Source organism: Halyomorpha halys, unplaced genomic scaffold (genome assembly GCF_000696795.3).
Source record: "Halyomorpha halys isolate HHAL.00 unplaced genomic scaffold, Hhal_1.1 Scaffold814.1, whole genome shotgun sequence".
In the NCBI taxonomy this organism is placed as follows: Eukaryota; Metazoa; Arthropoda; class Insecta; order Hemiptera; family Pentatomidae; genus Halyomorpha; species Halyomorpha halys.
In genome coordinates this window covers 186,497-198,097 of record NW_027107888.1, presented here as the reverse complement: position 1 = coordinate 198,097, position 11,601 = coordinate 186,497, and the positions used below count along the sequence as shown (strand labels likewise).

Below are 11,601 nucleotides of genomic sequence, written 5' to 3'. Positions count from 1 at the left end.
ATATATATATATAAAGAAAAAGTTTAATTCAGTTCTCCTAATCTACATTCCTATCTCAATCCGTTGTAGAGATTTCATCATTTAATGAGTTTTATTCCATAAAAATAAAAATTTCTCCAATCTAAATTTTTTAACTTTTATCACTATTTTTGGTATCAAATGTGAATTTTCTGTGAGATAGAGATTTGTAAGAAAATATCGCTGACTTTGGCGATCATAGTACCCAATAGAAAGTAAACAAGTGAAAATTAATATTTTTCATAAATATTCCGTAGAATGAATTTATATTATATATTATTTAATTTAGGTTAAAATGGCTTATATATAGCTGGAGGTAGTGAATATTATCCTAAAGATATTGTCAAGGTTCAAGGAATTAATATTAGATTCGTTTAATTCGAATTTATTATGAAACTCTTATTAATAACTACTTTTTTACCATACGTCAGAGGGAAAAAAATACTAACTACAAGAAAATTTATTAGCTGTTATCATAAGTTTACTTTTCATTGTTAATTTGCTGATGACTCATTGGGATGCGTTAATTAATTTATCAGTTCACTTATCACTACTCATGTATTTTATATTAATCATTAGTAGGTATAATGTATAATGTTGATATCGAAAAGTGTTCGCAGAAGTATCTCTCTACTTCATCTCATACTTAAAGTAATGAAACAAAAATCACAGAAGCGATTCTGATGTATCTGTGAAAAACCTGAAATTTACATAGCGAATAAATGTTAATTCGTATAATTATAAGTTTAAATATTTTTCTATTAATTTTTGTATATGGTTTTCATTTAGCCCTGATGAAGCCCTGATAAGTTGAATGAAACGTTGGTTATTAATACATATTTTCTTCTCCCATTTTATTTACCTTTTTTGACTCCCGGTGGGACCATTTTTTAATAATGGTTCAATATTTAATATTGAAGCTGATAGAGAAGGGTACGTCTCTTATTTTGAATTTAAATTTTATTGTTTTACCCATCACCAAGTTAATATTTATTAGATTTAAAACTTTATTTTCTTTTATATTATGGTTTATTGAAGACCTAGAAAGTTATAGAAATAGTTTCTCTTTTGCCCAGTGTTCAGTACTTGGCAAGGTCGTGCTATTCCTAGATATACTTGAATATCTCCTGGAATTCGGACAAAATCAATTCTTATTTCCAATATTTAATAGATTTTTGGGCGAATTAAAATACTACCTTGAGGATTATAATATTATGAATTTATTTAACTCAAAGCTGTGTTGATATTCATGATTTAAAAATTTGGAGAAAAAAAATGGATCGATGAGACAGATCCTGAATATTTTACATTTCTTCCAGAGCATCAGTAGGATTAAAAATACAGAAAGAAAAGAAATCAAAATAAATGTACAAGATTAACGACATAGTATTTATTTATTTTTTGTCCTATTGAACTAATTAAACGTATTATTACATATAACATTTTCCCCAAAGAATTCGTATATGAGGATAAACGATTATTGATTGCATATTATAGGTTTGTACTTATTTACAATTATTGATTCAATTCATTAATTTTTAATCAATGTAGCAATTTCCGTGGATAAACACCCTCAAAACCTCATATATTTTTTATTCAAAAATTAAATATCGTTTCTGGCCTAAAACTGTACATTTTCAAATTCAATTGCTATAGGTATTGTTTAAATATTTTCTCAAAAGTTTTTAAAGAAATGTTTAATTAGTGGAAAGATTTAAAAAATGGAATATATGTTGAATAATTTTATATCACCAAGCATATTAAAAATGTAGTAAATTATAAAATGGATACTGAATGAATTGACCATATTTTTAGAATAGAATTAACGTTTAGTAATTAATTACTATTAAATGCTGATTTATCAATATTTACATTAAAAGTATTTGGGTAAACCCGTTCAGGTAAATGTTGCTACTGTAGACAGTGCGATCAAATTATTGTTATTAGATGTACCAAATACTGCAGACGTATATTCTATATTTATAAATAATAGATTAATGTTTGAATAATATCAAATATGAGATTTATAAAAAATATAACAAGTCATGATTTATTTGATGATAATGATGATTTGATAATTTGACTAACGGAATTTTTGTTTACAATCAGACGGTCTAATGATTTGTAATTATTAAATTATAAATATTATATTTTTTTTTCTGCTACTTATGGTGTTTAGGTGATGATAATTTTCGCGTCCCGTTTTTCAATTATCATTTATTACCACCTAAAACAAAAAACAGCATTTAATAAAGTAGTAGATTTGTTACCCTCATCGACTGCAAACCCAATTCTACTAAATCAGTTAAGTAAAGTATTATGAGTATTATTGAAGTATTTCCCGCCTTAAATCTCGCTTTTATTTCCTCATCCATTTCGTTTTTTCTAGTTACCGTAGAACCTAAATACTTAAACCTATCTTCCTGTTCACACGTATTTCCTCCTATATCTATATCACTGAAATTGCTCGCGTTTCTACTGCTAACCATGTATTTAGTTTTATCTATATTTATTTCAAGACCTAGTTCCTTACTGAAGTTTATTAATGCGGTTGTATTCTTTGTCCTGATGCAATAATACCAAATCATCAGCATACCCAAGCACCGGTATTTTACAACCCAAAGTTTTGCATACCCTTTTCGGTATTCATCACACTTTTAATGACCCACTTTTTCGCACTATTTTATCGAAACGTTACACCAATACTAAAGTCAAAGACAAAATATAGCTACAATCTTACATAGTGTATGAAATTCCTTGTGAAGAGAACTGCGGGGAATCCAATTTTGTAACAGTATCTCAAAAGAAGGGTATATCATCAAAAACATACTTTTTTTTCTATAATAACTAAACCTAGCAAACCTTACCAAACTGCTCTCACCACACATTTCAGATTTAACATTTAAATTTGATATAGCAAAAATTATGCATAAAGGAAAGGAAATGTTCACTATAAAAAAAAATAAAAATCGGGCTATCAACAAATAATAATATGTACAAAATTATGATACTTTAACCCCATAAACACATAAGACATAATTAACTACACTAAATATGATTGACTAAGTACAAAACAAAAATTGCGAACTGGGGGCCTGTTAAAAAGAATGGTTATGTTTTGGAAAAAAAAACATATTTACCTTCCTCCATTTCACCGCTATTCAGTTCTGTTATAAACCTTGAGTTAATTGTTTAGTAGAACACATTATAAAAGACAAATGTAAGTGATATTTTAATTGTAATAGCTATTAATCTTAAATTATACTCTGTACATTGTAATTGTTTTAATAAAAAGTTGAAGAAATTCTTTGTTCCAAAAAACCTTTTTTTTTTTTTTATTGTAGAGCATGACTATACAAACAACTAAGTTTCGAAACGTCGCCTCGATATTGTTTTCTTATTGAGTGATCCTCAAGATATACAAAAAATATATTGTATCTTTGTATTGGATTTAAAATAGACAGCTCAGGTTTAAAACGTTATATGAATAAAATGTATATGGAGTTCTTGTTTTCTGAAATTAGTACATTGATGAATATTTGTCCCTCAGTAAGATAGTTAATACCATTAACTTCTAATTATAATCTTCTCTTATAGAACCCAGTTATCTCTACTCTGGTACCTCTTCTGGAGGAGAACAAGAGGAATTATCGAGGAATGACGGATCGCTGGGAATTTCCTGGCTGCCTGTTCTCGGAAGTGGAGCCCCGTTAATTGCAGGGGGCTCGTATAGAGGGCCTCGGGTGTCGACCTAGTTAGCTCCAATAAGCTTTGTATTCGGGAGGGGAGGGTCAAGAACTCCTTTATCCGTATGTCTTCATCCGTATTACGTTTCGCTGAGGTGTTCCGGTATAGGGCAATCCAATTCGATATTTATCGATACAGAATCGAAAGCAGTATCGATGCCCATTTGATATCAGATGACCGGCATCTTCTAGATTAAATGATTTTAATATAATAGAAGAAAGACTCCGAGAACATGGCAAAAGAAGTTGCTGATAGTTCGTTGTGACCTACACTATTGCCTTCCTTGTTCGTTTATGCGTCGTTTTATACGATTGGTTTTTAGTTTGAAAACTTTTTTAAATGTTAAATTAAGTATAGGGATTACTACAGATAAAATACTTTCAAAAGTTTAGTATGAACCAATTTTATGTAGGTTGAGCGAAAAACAAAATTGTGAGGTATAGAAACTAGTGGGTGGCATGCACCGTTTTCCTTTAAAAAAAAACTGAAGCCTGAAAAGAGTTAGATTAACCAAATAAATGTTTATATCCGAACCAGCTACTTGTTTTTTGTTCTTTTAAAGCTTTCCAACAAAAAGACATAGTCAATTTGAGGTGGCTTAAACAATAGATACTGTTCGTTTCTTTGTGATTTCCCTGGTGGAGTCGAGATTTTCTCAGTACGGCACCGGAACACTTGGTTGGTCAGTCTGTGCTTCAGCTGCCTCCTGGATGATTTGTAACCTCTAGAGCGGCTATAAATTGAACTGGAATCGGATATTGGACAGGAAGAGAGGATGGACGGTTTTCATTAGCCGCTTCAGTCAGTCACCTGTCCTCATAGCGGGCGACCTTATCCAAGAGGTCAATGTACGAGTACCATCTAATCTATTCTTCCAAGGGTTCATTCTCTGTAATTGTCAGTGAACCAACACCCCTAAGTGAATTCGATTTAGTTCCTGTTTCTGGGGACTGTTGAAAATACAGTTTTGAATTCATCTTCTCCAGTCAATTTATGACTTATTTAGTGTCGCTCAATGAGTAGGACTAACCGCCGGACCTGAGTCTGAATCCGCCTGTGTCAGATAATTATTTATTCTGCTACCGTAGGCTTGAGTCGAACCTGCGAGATTGGAAGCCTTCTGGACCCCAGCTATTCCTTACAAAATGGGTACCCTTAATTGGAGAAAAATCTAGAGATTGAGCGTTATCATGTTCAGATCGCCTCCTTAAAGAGCTGTTGTTTTCAAGAAAGTATTTCCTAACTAAGTACTTCACTGACTATTCATTGAATGTTGTGGTACTAGTTTTTATTTTTTTTGGTTTATATATATTATCGATTGGAGAAGATGGTCGGGGGTGCGAACAACATGAATGAACAAAAAAAATTTCAGTCAGAGTTTCAGGTCTTCATCAGGGAGTCAAGCGAAGAGGTAGGCTAAAACCCAATATTCTCCAATCAGTAATCTACGGTCAACTATCTACACCTCATTATATATATTATCATTCGTTATAGAATAAATATATTATATACAATTTCACAAGGGCGTGTTTTTTTTAAAGCAAATTAGTAATAAACTTGCTTAAAAGCTATAGTTTTATAGGTAAAAATGGATCTTCATTATGTACAAAAATCGCAGGTTATAGGTAACATGATAGTCTGAACGAATTTTTCTTGAGCGTTCATTATCCGTGCACCGAACAGTTATTATTATTACGAGAATATCATTTTTTAAAGATGTTTCTTTGCAAAAATGTACTTCGCAGCTATATATCAAAAATGCATTTTAAAATTGGATTTTTTCTTGATTTGGTTGCGTTAGGGGAAAATGCTACATAGTGAAGTTGTAAAATTATATACGTAAACAATGATCGATGACAACGTATAAAATACACATAAAAATCTATTTCATGAAAAAAAATAATTAGAACTTTGATAAATCCCTCTAGGAGCATTTAAAGCTTTTTCCAAACCGTTTATTGAGAATACCTGTTTTTACATTTTCACGATTCCACATGTAACAATTTTGGCACAAAATTTTTTTAATCCTTTATTTGATCCCCGAAATAAGTTCCTACTACAATCGCAAACCTGTAGTTACATGTTCAAAAATACCCATAATTCACCGGTTTTAATTTTATACAGTTTTTTTTTTTGTGTGTGTGTGTATGTATAAAATTCTGTTGAGTGATTAAAAGTATCTTTATTTCAAAAAATACATTGTTTTTTGGCTTGCATTGTTTTGACAAATTTGTTGCCTATAAAACCGAAGAATAAAAATTTAACAAATATGGATACAGGCAAACTTTGATTATGAGTATTTTTTGCCAAGTATTGCTTAAGAAAATAGAAGAAATCCTGTACTTATATATTACATAAATTATAATTTTGGTTATCAATGTCCGAAACGTCAAACAAAATTACTGATATATTTTTGTAAATAAAGATACTTTAAAAAATATAATTAAAAAGGTCATTATTGAAGTTCAGTTTAGTTTAGAAAATGTATACATAATATGGGCCATATTTTTATAAATATTGTGTTTTTCTTTATCTTTACCTTCTTTGAAAAATTGGTAAGACTGAATAAATTAAAGTGTTATTTTTCAATCTCCACTTTTTAAATAGACCGTAAAACTAAAAATAACTTTGTTTACATCTTTTCCTTTATTGTATGGCTTTATATATTCTTTTTTTATTGCGTCACGGATATGCATTTATTTGCCATTGTTCAAAAATAGCACTATCACGTGAAGATATTTTTATTGCACTGTTGTCGAGTTATGGGATATTAAAGGTTTGCTTTAATTTGTCGAATATTGTTCCACTCCTGTTTAAATAATTATAATTAAGATAACATCCAATGAGAGGAAGGAATGGCGACTACCATTGATGTAAGAGACGGGAGTCCGTACGGCTAGACTAGACTCGAAGGGAGGCCTTCGAGGCTGAAGAAGAGGGTGAAGTGACATGATTGCATCTGGCAGGAAATTGAATGATAGCTCTTTAGTGGACGTTGGGGCAATTCCAGCCTGTCATATCCATAGATTAGTTTGCTCGGCTGGATTGATTGTCCAGGCATTTCTTAGCGGTTACCGCTCTTATTTTATGAGAATTATTAATAAAATCAGGATTCCAAGTATCAGACTATTTATTAGTATAAAAAAGGCCAGAATTTTGTCGAAATAAAATCATTCTTTATATATTCGAAGGTGTATCTGTGAAAAATGTAAATCTGTAATAAAACAAAGACATTGGGGATCATAATCAGACAGTGAAAATTGAGAAAAACACCATATCCACTAGAGTTTTTCCCTTGTGTAAATTCAGACATTAGGAATAAATATTAGAGAGCACATTTACACCATATTTGCACAGGTATATAAATTCAATATTAACCCAATGATAAATGGAAAAAAATTAAACATGAAGTCAAATAACATCCTAAACACATTCAGTTCTATGTACAATATATATACATACATATACACACACGTTCTGATTCCTCATTGTTTTAGGTGATAAAAACAGTTTTTTTATTGTTAATAAATTTTTTAATGCAAACGTCCGAGCGGTAGCCCGAAACGTAGGTAGGAGGATTGTTTCAAGACTGATCTAGTAGATTTAGGTTTAGGTAACTGGATAAACAGTACAATAAATTGTGTAATTTTTTTCTTTTTTTATTCTTTTATATATGTTTCTGTTTTTAATTTTTGAAAGATATTAATTGATTTTGTAATTTATTTCTGTGTACTAAGTAGACTTAGGTTTTAGTTTATTTGTCTTATTTCTGTATATACAATATGTTATTTTTAATTTTACGAAGAATGTAATAGTTCAAAAACTTAAGATGAAAAAGATACTGTTTTAAAGATGAGATTTTAAGCTAAAAAACCATGTTTTAAGCACATTAGTTTATTCTTGCTGCTAATATAATAAAAATTTACCTAAAGTTTTATGCTAAAATAAAAAAATTCTATTTTCAAACTATTTCTTAAGAAGGAATATTGTTAACAACTTACCTCTTTTGTGTTTGGGCTTGGTACCTACTTGTGGGTCAACCAGAATAAATACTATTCCTACTGAATGTACCTTTGCTTTTATAGCCTCTTGAAATTTTAAATCATTAATTTTTTTTAGCAATAATTTGTGAAAAACTATAATCACGAAAATGGATGGCCACTTATTCCTTGAGGCCATATAAATATATGTTTTATTTTAAATATATTTTTTTTCTATTTCTTGAGCCTGGTATTTATTTATTAAATAAATCATATGGTATCTTTGTTTAGTCTCAAGACTCTTTATTATATCAACAGTCCAACGTTTAGGCCAAATTGACCATCCTCAAGAACAATCTTAAATATAAATTCTCAGCTCACATCATAATTTAAAAATGTTTTGCAGGCTATTCTGACCAGGTCATTAATTATAAGTCAAAATCATCCTATTTTTTAAAAACTTCATTAATTTTTAAAACTTTTAATTCTCGATTCATTAACACTATCACTATCAAATAAACATGTGAACATATGAACAATGTTTATATCTTTATATGGCCTCAAGAAATAGGTGGTCATCTAGTTTCGTGATTATAGTTTTTAACAAATTATTGCACAAATAAACTTTAAATTATACTTGAAATTTAAAAACTAGAGTATATCCAAGCATTTAAAATATTATTTTTTTTTTTTAATTCAAATTCCACTTAATCACTTAAGAGTGTTGAGACTAAATAAGGATACTAATTGATTTATTTAATAGATATGTTTTATATTTTTAATGTCTGATAACAATTTATTCTTTTTTTATTATCATATTTTGTGGCGAAAACCTCATATAATTTTTTTTTCAGGTAATTACATTGAGATCGCCTTGAAATCATAGCACGGATACAATATCATGTGAGTACATTATCATACTTACATTATGAGACTGAAAAATTTATTATATGTTTGTGGTTGAACATTATTAGCATATAATAATATATTAGTCTTATTTTGGTTTACCTTTGTTTATATATTCGATTTATAATTGTGTAAATACCATGTGTGAGCACTGCCTGACGTATTTGTTTACCGAAACGATTTTTTATCTTTGTGTTTTCGTTGTTTTTTATCTTATGGGATTGATCGGTGTGATTCACAATAATCATTAAAAGATAAAAAATGAATATTTGTTACTCTCCAAAAAAAAGCTTTGAGTATTAAGCCCGCTGATCCTAATGACTGAGGCTTAGGTCGCTGAAATCAGTCCCTGATATATAATTTTTTTTTGCTATGACCTTTACCCATTATTTAATTTTAAGTTGTTATTTTTTTTTTATTAATTTCTATTTTATTTGTTTCCATATTGTCCTAATAATTTAATTATGAACTAACAATGTATTTTTACTTTGTTTGTATACAATACAATCTTATTATTTTCCTTTTCACGAATGAATACCCTTTTTTTATACTTCTTTATTCATTATGACATCCAACGAACGTTTCGGGCTCTTCGGTCCGTTATCAAGTTCTAAAATAAAAATATTGACAATCAATATTTTTAAAATGAACACACAGTAACAACTAACAAATTTTACATTGAATTTTTGTGAAAAATTACACATTTACTTAAAAACAATTTAATATTTAATTATATATGCATCCAGTTCACTAATTTATAAACATTCACAAGTCTAAAATGTTTTGAGATCAAGCCAAAATTTCTAGTTATTATTGTTATTAAAATTTAAAAAAAAAATGTTAAAATGCAATGTAAAATTTGCTGAATGTAATTGTATGTTACGTGAAGATATTTTTATTTTAGAATTTGATAATGGGCAGAAGAGCCCTAAACGTTGTTGAGATGACTTAGTGAAGTAAAAAAAAAAAGTATAAATTCCTGAAAATAAAATAATGAAGTTTAAAAAAAAAAAAAAAAAAAAAACCTTCGGGACTTTAGTAGTAGATGACTGATTATTTATATTTATTATTATACAATATCTTTATAAAATGGATTTTAAATTAATACAAATAAGTACAACTGACTCCTTTATTTTATAAAAAGCATTTGCTACAAATAAATGAGTTTTGGGTTATTCAGAAGAAACTCTCTCTGCTCTAAAATATGAATGATGAAGATTCCAACAATTACAGTGTGCCCTATTTAATATGTTTAAAATTCTAATACAAATTAGTTTTACTTTCAGAAAATCTGAAGAAAAGAAAATTAAAAGTATATTTTGTAATTATGGACTTACAACTTTTCTAATATAAACTATTTAATTTTGTTTACACGTGAATATGATAAGCAACAATTGGAGCTCATATTCGTATTGGTTCTGTAGTTTTTTAAGATGCTCGTCCTTTTTACGTATATTAAAATATATGTTTAAGATACACTTTTAATTATTGTGGAAAAAAATTAAAATCAAGTTCAACAATATATTCAGTTAAGGAGTATATGAAACGTATTCATCAAAACGTCTCCAGGCATTTAGAACGGAATTCTACCCTATAGACCCACTTGTAACGACCATCAAACTGTTTTGACAGTTGAATCATGAATGTCACTTATAAACGTGTAAGTTCTTTTAAAGTCGAACAAATCTATCATAATTCATAAATATGTTATTTTATAGGAAAATTCGTTGAAATCGATAAACAGAAGTGGGTTGTACTTTAACATCATATTTATCGAATTCTTTTTCCTTCATATCAACCATAAGTTTAAGTGGAGATAAAAGCTTTTCCTCTATTTTCAATTAAAAAAATATTAGAATTACTGTAGATTTTCCTGATTTATATTCAATCGTTATCTCCTCTTGAAGATGATTGAGCTATTAATACTCAGGAATACAATGAGATGAGATTTAGTTGTATCTAGAGCTCTTCGATAAGGTTAATATTCTATTGATAACATTCAGCTCCCTTTTGATAAAAAGAGAGGGGCTTGTCCATTGGCTTATATAGGCCATTCGATACGAATCCTTTTCGGGAATATTTAATTTTTTTTTTGTGGTGTCTTCCCCGAAAATACTGTATCAAAGTAGGAAAGTGGAGGTGCATTCTATATCTTATTATATATAGGAATCTCCTTGGAAGCGGTTTTGAGGATTTTGGAATGTTTGATGTATGGATATTTTATTGCATTCTAGCATCGCCAACGGCGCCAACTTTTGATAAAATAAATGAAATTCTGTGAGTAGGATTTTTTTCTTCGCATAACAATCTAATAAAAGTGATGTATTTCTGTTGAAATTTTATTATGTCCATGCGTTAATGGGGATTATTACTCCTCTTTGCGTACGTAAACATTTTATTTCTTTAACTTCCTTTCTTTTATTTATATTTATCATTGGACCATTTTTCCTTTTGAATAACTTTAACAATGGGCCGCTCGTAGCTCAGTGGTTAAGACACAGTCTTACCAATTGGCGGTGCCGGTTCGAATCCGGCCTGGGACGTTGACTTTTTTCATTGAGTGGCGGTCCCACAATATGAAAAGATTTGACCCCCAACCATGGTTAGGCAGTATAGGACTCCAATGGAAGTCTTGGCCGAAAAGGAAAAAAAAAAAAAAAAAACTTTAACAATAAAAAATCAATCTTTCATTTTATTGTGTTAATGTAATGTTATTGTATATTTTAAACAAGTTCATTTAGTTACGCTTTCGGACCGCCCATAGCTCAGTGGTTAAGACACAGTCTTACCAATTTGATGTCTATTGGCAGTACCGGTTCGAATCCGGCCTAGGACGTTGACTTTTTTCATTGAGTGGCGGTCCCACAAAATGAAGAACTTTGACCCCCAACCATGGTTAGGCTTAGCACTCCAATGGGAGAAAAAAAAAGTTACGCCTTCGGCTGTAACA

The 11,601-nt window shown here is 29.6% G+C and overlaps 1 protein-coding gene across 3 annotated transcripts in view; it reads left to right on the top strand.

Annotated features, from left to right (window-relative positions):
* Positions 1 to 11,601, top strand: part of HDAC4 (histone deacetylase 4) — a 349,894-nt gene that overhangs the window by 233,686 nt on the left and 104,607 nt on the right. Inside the window, exon 1 of one of the 3 annotated variants that reach the window (XM_014429680.3) lies at positions 8,594 to 8,648. The exons of the other annotated variants lie outside the window; for them this stretch is intronic. The gene's annotated coding sequence lies outside the window, so the exon portion shown is untranslated. Of the gene's footprint in view, positions 1 to 8,593; positions 8,649 to 11,601 lie in introns of those variants that run through there. 3 annotated transcript variants of the gene reach the window in all.